This window comes from Cornus florida, unplaced genomic scaffold (assembly GCF_030987335.1).
Source record: "Cornus florida cultivar Cherokee Brave unplaced genomic scaffold, ASM3098733v1 CherokeeBrave_3.0.0_Hap2_Chr07, whole genome shotgun sequence".
NCBI classification, from domain to species: Eukaryota; Viridiplantae; Streptophyta; class Magnoliopsida; order Cornales; family Cornaceae; genus Cornus; species Cornus florida.
In genome coordinates, this window is record NW_026775577.1 from 77,034,672 (window position 1) to 77,046,639 (window position 11,968).

Here is an 11,968-nt window from a genome sequence, read left to right on the forward strand (position 1 = left end):
ATTGTTGTGGTGAATGTGCGGTTCAAGAAAAGTCTTTTGGGTCAAGTTTAAATTTATAAAAACCACTACCAACACTACTACTAAAGTAGCAAGAGTGAGTAGGGATCGTCCCAAGGGATTATACGTGTTGGAATTTAACTTCAACTCTAATGTATCACAAGATTACAAAGAGAGAGATTGGTTTGATTAAAATAAGGTGCAATGAAATTAAAATACAAGTAAAGTAAACTAGTTAGAGATAGGGATTTAAGAGATATGAAGAGAGGTCTTAGGGTGTTAGAATCACCACTAAGCTTGTGTAATTAACCACTTGCTTTCCATTAATAGGAATACATTGTTGTGAACAAAATGCGACTACCAATTGCAATATTAAGCATGGACCATCTAATTTATGTATGAATTGTCTACCTAAACTAAGTGTAGCATAACCCATCAATTTTAAGCATGACCCATCTATATAGCAACAATTGTAGCACACATCAATCTAGAGAATCATGGAATTTGCAATATTAAACATGGACCATCTAATTTATGTATGAATTGTCTACCTAAACTAAGTGTAGCACAACCCATCAATTTTAAGCATGACCCATCTAAGTAGCAACAATTTTAGCACACTTCAATCTAGAGAATCATGGAATTTGCAATATTAAGCATAGACCATCTAATTTATATATGAATTGTCTACCTAAACTAAGTGTAGCACAACCCATCAAGCATAAGTATAAACCATCAAATTAATTGACAAACCCATTCAATGAAAACCCATGCTTAGCCATCACTAGATTCCCAATCAACCACACATAGACATGCAATTAATATAGAAAAACTAGTGTAGAGATCAATTCCAAAATAATCACACATAAGACAACATGTAATCACATAGAGAATTAATAGGAAGAATTAATCCATATGAATCATGTAAGAAATAATATCTAATTTAATCACATATAGACATGTAAATAAATTAGAGAATTAATAGGAAGAATTAAACCATAGAAATCATAGAAATATACCAAGATTCATTAAATTCACAAGGCTAGAGCACTAATCACAATAATATATATAAATCCCCAAAAATAGAAATACAAGGGTTTAGATTACACAAGACTTAGGGCTCATCCAAGCCCTAAGTGTAGATCTAGCCAATCATGGAGGAGGTGGATGGGGTCATGGAATCAAGCTCCAAATATGGCTCCATCTTCTTCTTCCTCTTCTTCTTTTAAGCTCTAGAGATGGAGAGAGAGAGTGGTCTAGAGATGAATCTTGAGATATGCCTCCACTTCCCTTTTTTCTTCTAACCCCAATCTCCAACTTTGCTAGAGAAAGAAATAAAAAATACAATGTAAAAATAAAAAGATAAAAAGCTTCTTTACAAAATGGGTCACTTCCCTTTATATAGAAAGTTCTTTTCTTAGTCACTAAGTCAGGAATATAGCCCCAAAAATATCTAATCCCGTACTATGTGATAAGTGGACTTTTGGGCGCGCACGGAATAAGACAGCTCGCTGCCAGCAAAAGTTCGATCGATCAGAGAAAAAGTTCGATCAATCAGAGAAAAGTTTGATCAATCCAACTTTGATTTTTGATCGATCCAACTTTGATCGATCTCACTTGGCAGTTTTTCAGGATCAGCCTCTTTTTACTCCAAATCAGCCTCCTTTTACTCCGGATTCTCACCAAGACTTGTTTGACTCCAAAAAGGCCTTAAGAAACCATTTTTAGCCCATTTTAACATTATTGACATGAAATAGACAAAAACACAAATAAGTACTAAAACGGGTAAATAAGATAGATAAAGGTCCTAGAATACTCAAGCTTAAGGGGTTTAAAAGTGTACTTTTTAGCGCTCATCATGAAGGATTCCCCTTTAGACACTGAAACCATTAAAGTTTCAACTGGATACATTCAATGAACGATCTTAATTAAACACAAGTCATCTTTCACAAAATTATAGGAATATGTAACACTTAAAAAACTACGTCTGTTGCTTCTCATTTAGATGCTTTTTAAACAACTGAAACTGCAAGATTTATTGATATCTAATGATTGTTAGTAGCTAAATGACACTTTGACATTAAACGCATAAAAAAGGACAGATCAAACTTTTTTGCGAAATTATGGGTTCAGTCTAATCCTCTCTTTGGTTAATAAGAAACCAGATGAAAGGAAAGGAAATAATGCCACACCAACTCAACTAAGATTAGTCTTATACATTTACTTGAGGGAGTTAAACAAAAGAACCTGATGTTAGTTTATTTTCACTCTTTTTTTTCTTTTCCCCTTAGTTTCCTCAATACAAAATAGAGCTAGAAGGAAATGAAAAGGAAGCAAATAGGAAGTGATGATAAAAGATACATACGTTATAAGTATCTTACTAAGTTGGGTTTAGAAAACAAATATCCTTTAATGTATGGGCCATCATTCCACAGTGCAAGTGTAGTGAATTGGTTGTGGGTGATCATAAATGCAAAGAAACAAAAAACAACGGTCTGTCAAAGATAAAAGGAATCTTACTAAGTTGAATGATGTCAAAAATATCCATCCGTTTCCACAAGTCTCCTTTTGCTACCGATACGCGATCCACCCAATCATTCCATTGGAGCATTGGTGGATGCCAATTTCTGATAGTGAGGGCTAGTCATTCCCCTTCCATTGTAAAATGGAGAGGTTTTGAGAAAGAGAGATGATTTTCTACTTGTGGATAAATCGAAGATAACGTAGGAGGGAATCGATCGAGAAACGCTGGGCCAAGTCCCTTAGCGTTTTCTGTGATATCGATTAACGTCGTAGTATCCAATTTAGTTTGGGCTAGGATTTTAATCACAAATTTCGTTATTTGTGTATGTGATGTTGTTTCTGGGAAAGGGGGTTCCTAAATTCAAATCACTTTGTTTCTAGATTTTTGAAGTCATGGTTGAAAAAAGGAAAGACCAATTTGCAGAGGAGCTTTTGAAAGAGAAGACTTTTAGAGAGGACGGAGATTTTGTGCAAAGGAATGTTTTGTTTGTGAATTGAAGTGTGTTCAGGTGAAAGACGAAAAGCCTACGCGTATGGAATGACTGATTAGATGGCGTTCCATTTATCAATATTTTTTGGAAACCGAAGTACTGATGGTAATAATTAATTTAGGGTTTATCTATATGCCGTCTCAATCAAATAGGTGTAGTTTGAATTTTGGAAGCCTGTAACGACCCAGATTTCTGAACCCGGTACGTTAGTGATGAACCGGAAGTTGACCCAATAACAAACCCAAAATGGGGAAGCGAAAGAAGCCAAATGACCTCAAGAGATGGACGTCATCCCTAAGGCCCCAAAATGACTCTCCATGAAGCCACGGAACTCAAATGAGCCAAGCAAATGAAGCAAGAATGCCTAACCCGAAAAGAGATGAACTAAGGGCAAAATGGTCATTTCTCACTGAAAAGGGTGCCACCGTGGGCACCATTGGAAGGACAACGAAAAAATGAACAAAATTAGACTCAAGAATTGTTTGATTCTGAGTCCGGGCAGAAAAGATATGAAATTCCAACACTCGATGCAAAAACTATGAAGCAATGACTTAACATTTTCTAATATTTTCATAATAAACTTTGAAAACAAAAGTGCATAGAAAACGAGATACATGTCATTGGCCTCCGGCCTCATCTCATACATGTTAAATACATTGAAAAGAGTGCACTTACGTACACTTTACATATACGAATCAACGAATACAAGTTTAAACAAATAGGGCTACAAAGAGGCATTTTATGCTAACACTTGCATAAAATAAAAACTTAGAAACTGTAAGCCATCCAAGGAGCAATGGAATCTTCAAATCCTGAGTCCTGTACCTGAAATATGCCCCACTATTGTAGGGGTGAGTAACATAAAGCTACTCGTAGGAGATGAGCATGCATCGACCTAGCATTTTACAATTTTATCACCTTATGGTAAAACATGTTAAAGGGGCTCATGCCACCTAACGTCTATGTCAAGATGAGACTCAGGGAGCATCCTAAGCTACATAAATCATTTATATCATAATTACATTGTTCATACAATTCAAACAACATGGAAACATGTTATACAAGGCAACATGATATAGATTCTTAAAGTCTTCAACTTGAAATCCAAAATACGAAAACAACAAGTGTGGGTCATGCCACCTAACGTCTATATTCAAAATGAATCTATAAGGTCATTCCTAAACTACATTTGAATGTCAAAACACAAATTATGATATCGATGCAATTTAACCAACAATGGAACTTCCAATACAACGCATGAAGCATGCTTTCATAAAGCTACATCTTAAGCTCAAAATAGGAAATCAAATAAAGAACAACAAGTTACGATATCATCTAATTATCAACTTGAAATGGAATACGAAATCAAACAAAGTGGATACTCGGACGTCACGCCAGATCAGACCGACAACATAGTTACTTTAGGGTTACTAGCCCATGGGTAACCTCCCTATGTGCGCACTAGACTATATAGATGGACAATCCCCCGTACTAGAACCAAGTCCTAACCATAGCCAAACAACGACATCCCCAAGTTTCCAAAATTAACAAATTGTGCAACAACGTATATATATCAACATGTATATACAAGATATCAACTATTTACCAAGCACAATCCAAATTTTGGAAACTTATACAATACATGCTCAAAATTCACAACTACTCTGGCATGTAAGATGTCAAATACAAAGTGTGCAATTCCTTACACATAGCAACAATATATTCAATAAGGAAAAACATATTCTCATGAATATAAAAGTAACAACTATGTTATTCAATACTCAAAAGTAATCAAGTGAACATACATCAAATCCAAATTCATGATTTAAATATAGAAACAACTTCCAAAATGCAATTAAATCCATGGAGTAATAAAGTAGAATTTAATTAAACATAAATAGTTAAATTCTCTAAATTTCAAGTTAATCCAAATAACCTCAATTTAATATATATTGAAAGACATGTCATGGTCATCATATATATAACATCAAATGACAAGTTAAGTGATTAAAACACTTAAAACAAAATTAATCAAGCTAATTAATTAATTTCCTCTAGATTTTTAAACAATTCCAAATGCCCTCAATTTAATCTATGTTAGAGAACATGCCAAGACCTATTTAAATATCACATTACAACTTGATTTAATGTTTGATACAACCATGTGAATTAAACTTTCACTAAAGATAAATATTAAATAAAAGTTGTAATTATTAATCAAATGATCCAAATTTAATATATGTTAACCAACATATCGAAGCATAATTTCCTAGCATGTTACAATTCAAATCAAAGTTATACATCATCATAAATTTTAAATCTTATACAAAGAAATAAAAATTACTAACTTTCTAGATTTGATATAAGGCATACATATATGTTGTATAATCATGGCAAACACACAAATAATCCTAAAACATTCCCTACCTCAATTGGAATGAAAATCCCAATTACCACCGAAATGAAATCGCCCCAAATTTTCGGTCCGCAAAACAGATTTTTAGCTTGCTACCTTCAACTTGTAAAATTCATAAAAAATTCAATTCTAACCCAAATTGAATGAATCCAAAGCCCAATGAAAGCTTAAACACTGTAATTTGATAATATCAATTTAGTTTAACAAAATATTTTCCCAATTGAAACAGTTTTTCCCCATAACTTTGAAACAATTTCTGCCCAGAAAACACATTTTCAGCCTGTAGCTTCCAACTTTGAAAATTCATGAAAAATTCATTTGACATCCAAATTAGGCAAACCTAATTTATTTTGGAAGTAAACATATGACAGTGTAAAACTAAAAATTTAAGCCATGATCCAATGTCAAAAGGTTAGTGAAATAAATCATCTAAAAATATGTTTTCCAGCTGCAATAAAAACATGGACAGCAGATAGTTTCGGATTTTTAAAAAAATTTAGAAATGCTCTAAAATTGTAAAAAAATTCTGAGTAGTGTAAAACCCATATAAAAAATTCACTTCTGGACTGAAAAGGAAAAGCTTCAAATTTCCAGTAACTAGCTTGCAACTTCAAAAATTCATAACTAATTCATTTTAAATCCAAATTACATGAAACCAAAACTAAATGAAAGCTAATTGAGTATATTTTCATATTCTATATTTAATTTGACAAGATTAATTTCAAGTTAAAACAGTTTAAGGGCAAAATACAAGTCCTTCTCTTCCATGCATATAAAACACTCAATAATGACATAAAAATACTTTAAAATAATAGATCAATACTTCACTAGAGAATTGAATCTCTAGATACCAAAGCAAAATTAGAAGTTAGGCTAGATCCTTCAAGTGTTTTGAAGAGGAGGATGAGGGGAACAAAAAGTATTCCAAGTTCAAAGTTCTAAGGTGAGTGAAAGGGCACCAAAAATGAAGTCAAAGCTACTAGTCAAGCTTTTCTCCAATTGTGGCTTCCTCATGGTTCTTGAGAGGAAAGTGATGAATGAATTAAAATGTGTAAACCCTAAGCTAAATTGGTGGGCTTCTCCGCTCACTAGGTGCTCTTGCACTACCTCTCTCACACACACTAATGCAAGACTACATGTGAGTCCTACACTTGTCATGAATCCAAGTAAGCTTCCAAGATTAAATATTAACCCTACACTTGTCAACCATCCATGCCAACAAGTGCACCAATCCTAGGACAACAAGTGGGTGAATCCTCACCCTCCAAATGTCATCATCCAATTCATTAAAGTGTTTCCACACAAATGTCAACAAGTGGACCAATGAGAGTGTGACACTTGTCACACTTTTCAAAAATTGCAAAAAGGTCCTTTTTAAAAATATCTTCCAAATTTAATTGCAAAATGGTCCCTAAGATGAAAAATAATTACTTTACTTAATTACCCAAAAACCCCTCAAGTTATGGATAATTGCAAAAAGTCATGTTTTCATGACTTTTAAAAAGAAAGTAAGCATTTAATATGCATTTCTACAAAAGTAAAAATGTAGATGTCATGGAATTTAAATATCATGAACGTATGCAAAACCGGAATCAAATCCGAGTACAAAAAATGAGGTTATGCAAGTAAAAGTGAAAAACGAGAAGAGGAAGAAATAAGGAAAAGACAAAAATGAATAGTGTCAAAAAAAAAATGTGGAAATGACTCGGCCCTCAAAGGAAGTTGTCAATCCAAAGGAAAGAGTCTCAGAAACCATTTCCGAGCACTCGAGATGACACTAAGAGGTGGGAAATCGAACATGAAAAGGAAAAGACAATGAAAAAAATTTATCCGCAAAATTTGAAGAAAGGGAAAGAAATGAAAATGACCGGGTCATTACAAAGCCGAACCAAAACGGCTACCAAAATTGGGGGCATTGTTGCCACCCATTTTGGTAATTGGGCTTGGACTATGAAGAACATTATTATTCAACATGGATCAGATAATATATTTGGACTATAATTGGGATAGTAACGATGTTGCAGTTAAAGAATAATTTGTTTCTGCATAGATTGTGTTTAAAGGTGAAACAGATAGAGTTGGTTTGGATAACCTGAAGTAACAAATAGATAGGGACTATATTGCTAATAGATATCGATTAGTTTATTTATTTAGTTGCATAATTATGTTTCTCTATAGGATTAGGTTATTATTTGAAAACAATAATTAGTTATTGATAGAGTTTTGATGTAATTAGAATACTTAGGTATAGCTTTTTGTTTACGTTTTATTCTATAAATAATCAAAGAGGCATGCTATAATAGAGGTTCAGCACTATCGAAATCATTATATTATTTTGTTTGCTTTCTCAAGCCTTTTGCCTAAATAGCATCCTTTTGCCTAAATAGCATCCTTGCTATTTTTCTCTATCTCAATCTATCTCAAGCCCTTTCCCTAAATAACATCTTTGCTACTTGGTGTGTCGCCGCACCAACGCTTAAAGATGTGTAAAAGATAGTGGATGTGCAATGTAGCCAAGTTTTATATTTATAAATGTCATTACTACCATTAACTAAAAATATAGCAAGGGTGAGTAAGGATCGTCCCAAGGGATTGAAGGGCTACTAGTAATGGAACAATGCTTAGCGTTAGTAGGTCGAGTGATCAAAGGTTGGTTGTTTGGTTGATTAAGCTACAATTAAGATTAAACAAAATCAATATAAAACAAGTAATTAAAGGATAGAGAAAACAAGAGAGAGAGATCTTGGGACTTGGGACTTAGAGATCACCACCAAGCATCACATTTCTATACACTCAATTCACAATTAATGAGGGGAAAATATATGTTGCAACAATAGTGAGTGTGTGTGGTTGTTTTTATAAGCATGAATGACCAATTAAGTATATATTGTCTAAACAATATAATGAATAGCACAATACATCAAACTAAGTCATTAATCCTTCTTTAAGCTCACAATCCAAACACATCACATAATTAGAGAAATATACTACTTGCATTCATAAGTATGGAACATCAAACAACAAGCATGAATTGTTCTCCCATTTAACAACTAAGGTAGCTACACTACATCTAAGCTAATGACATGGAAAGTAAACTAATTAGACTAAGGGAGAGGCATAATCCATCAAGAAATGAGTATGAACCATCAAATAAACCACAAGAGCATTCTATTAAGCACTATGTCTTGACAATTTCTAGATCTATAGCATCAACACACATAGACATGCATCAACAACACAAGAGATAGAGATAAACATATGAACATCTATTCTAGCATACATAGACATATGGATAGAATGAAATGATCAATTGGAAGAATTAAACCACACAAATCATTGAATAAACAAGATCTATGTATATAAATATGTTAAAACATGTATTACAACACAAATCCCCTAAAAAATACATAAATAAAGGTAAAGAAAACATGCTTAGGGCTAACTCTAGCCCCAAAAAGATGTCTAGCCACTCATGAATGGTGTCCCCTAACCCTCAAGGGCTATCTCCATGGTAGAAATGTTCTTCTTCTTGAGGACGATGGAAAACCTCTCAAGAATGTCTCTAGCCTCCTCTTCTCTTTTCTTCCTCTCTAAGAAATGCATCTAAGATTATAAAAAACTATCTATATGTAAAAGTGGCTCATATTCCTTATATAGGTAGCTCAAATGTCACACCCAATGGTCTAGGCTTATACACAAGGGCTTCTCCAATGATTGCACAATGAGATAACTTTTAATGAGCTAGAAATATATTTTTTTCAGATTTGAGAGGGTTCGATCGATCGAACTTATGCTGTGATCGATCGAACATGGCTGAGATCTATCAAACTTTGGCTGGGTCGATCCTCCCATGGCGGTGCCTTTTTGGATAAAGACGGACTGAGATATTTGAGGAAAGAGACAAAAGTGGTAGGTAGGGTGGTACAACAGGATAAGATGGAATCTTTTCGATCGATCTGAGAATTATTGGATCGATCTAACTTTGTAGAATCTTTGAATAAGGACAAAAGAGCTCGGATCCATCTTGGAGAGTCTAGATTGATGAACTTTCGATCGATCGAAGTATTCTTGAGATCGATCGAACCTGCTGAATTTCAACACTTTGCTTCAATCTGCTTCCATTTTGCTCCTTTCTTCTATCCAGCTTGAGTTAGCTTCTTTTAAGCTCTTATTTAACAGAATTAGCTTATTTTGGGGATAAACACCTAAAAAGGGAAAGTAAAATAGATAAAGGTCCTAAAGGGTTTAAAAGCTCACTTTTCAGCGCTCATCACTACTTTTCTCTATCTCTATCTCTATCTCATTCTCTCTATCTCGTTCTAATTCTCTCCCTCTATTTTTCTCTCTCTATCTCTTTCTATATCCAGAGTTTCTCCCATTTCTATTCTCAATCTATTACTATAAATTATTCATTGTAAAAGTCCTTTTAATTAAGGCAATTTTTGAACTCAAAGAGGAGTTTTACTGTTCCATTTTTTCCTCGCATCGTCTGAAAGTTAACCTTCTCAAAGGGACTGAAGTTGACAATTCACACTTGAACCATATGATTGGTTCTGGCACACCCGTATTACATCAATTTAGAATCAGATCTAAGGAGCCAATTTTAGCGTCAACACACGTACATTTAAACTAGAAAGACTAGACTTGTCTCTAGTTTTAAGTCTTCTGTTGATTGCCAACCAAGTAATGAAAACATGTCTAGGGATAAGTATGGGCAGAGGGAAGCAGGGCATGGTAGGTATGTTTCAAAATGAAACTACCCAACGGAGAGAGATTCCAAATAGGTTTGTCAGGGGGTGTCATTGTGAATTTGAGGAGCTTGTTCAGAATTGCCAATTAAAAGGAACTATGGCTCGAAAAGAAGGGTGAAATCTCCATTTACCATGTCTGATCAGATAGCACATTTTTGCAATGTCATCCCCCATGCAGTTAGCAATGAGGATTGACTCAAATCTTTGGTCAAGAGAATCTAAAGGCAGCCAGTAGTCATGCCATAACGAAGTGGCCTTACCATTACGTACCCACATGATGCTCGACCAAAGGTCTAGCAAAGCTTATATGTTTCAGCATCATCCTCCATTTCCATGAAGCTGATGAGTTGAAAGGGCTTGATACACCAAAAGTTTTGTTCTTGATTAGATTCGAATGAACCCAATCCAACCATAAAGACTGTCCACCATTTTTGAAGTACATAGACACAATGGGCTTTGATTCAAACCTGGTTGCTTATAACTGCTTGATTGATCGGCTGGTCAGATTGATTATGCAATGAAGGTGTTTGAACTGATGGAGCAAAAGGATTCTTTGGTCTATTTTCTTCAGGATTTACAAGAGAAGGCAGGAAGCTCCAGTTAGAAAAACGATGGACTATATACACAATATTTGTGCTCTTTGACGTTTGATTATTCTTTAATATATAAATAATATAAGTATTTTCCTTTCACTGCTCATGAAACATTTCCAAACACTCTGAGGTTATGCTTTTCAATAATGAATTCACTTTTTGTAATTAGCCCATATGTTTTTCAATTATGAATTATATTCATCAAAAAAATAGCTTTTTTGTTTTTTTTTTTTTAATAACCCATGCTATGAGCATAGCAGCTTCAAGTTTATCATGTATCTCCTTTCATTATAGGGTTCACAAAGGGATTAAGTTATTCATGGTGATCATTGATGTAAAATAATTTTATTCGTGGAAGAGTGAAACTTTTCCAACAGTTCTCTTGACAACTTTCTTTTGAGAAAAAAGTACAATGGCGCGATCAGCATTGAGAAGAGTCGGTTGGGTCTACAGTGTTTCTGAAGGAGGTTCTAACATCATTCCTCTATGACATGCAAGAAAATAATTTTCCACTGGCAAGTTATATGCAACAAGAATTGAGTTATTAAAAGGGGAGGAAAGGAAAGAAAAGAAGGATATGATTCATAAATACTCACAAATAAAATGGCATTAGGCCTCTTCTAGTTACATTGAATTGGATCAATTGTTCAATTTGGATGGTAATAAGCTCTCTCTTTGCACTACAACAGTTTTGATTTTTACCAACGCTCAAAAGCACTGGTAAAAGCCTTAAAAAACGCTAGTAATTCAATTACCAGCGCTTCTTCAAAAGCGCTGGTAAATCCAGTGTCGGCAGGCCTTTACCAGCACTTTTCCAAAAGCACAGGTAAAGAGCCTTTATCAACGCTTCTCCAAAAGCGCTTCTCCAAAAGCACTGGTAAAGGGTTATTTGAAATTTTTTTATTTTTATATTTTTTTTTTCCCTATGCCAGCGCTTAAAAAGCGCTGGTAAAGGATTATTTGAAATTTTTTTTTTTTAATATTGTTTTTTCCAATATTTTTTTTTCCCTATGCCAGCACTTCTTAAAAGAGCGTTGGTAAAATTATTTACATTTTTCTTTTTCCCATTATTGTTTTTGGAAAAAATTTCTTCACGGCTACTAAATGCATCCTAACACAAGTCAATATAAAAATACCATCCAAATTGTTTTTACAAACCACAAGTTAGCCCTACCAATATGAAAAATACCATTGAAA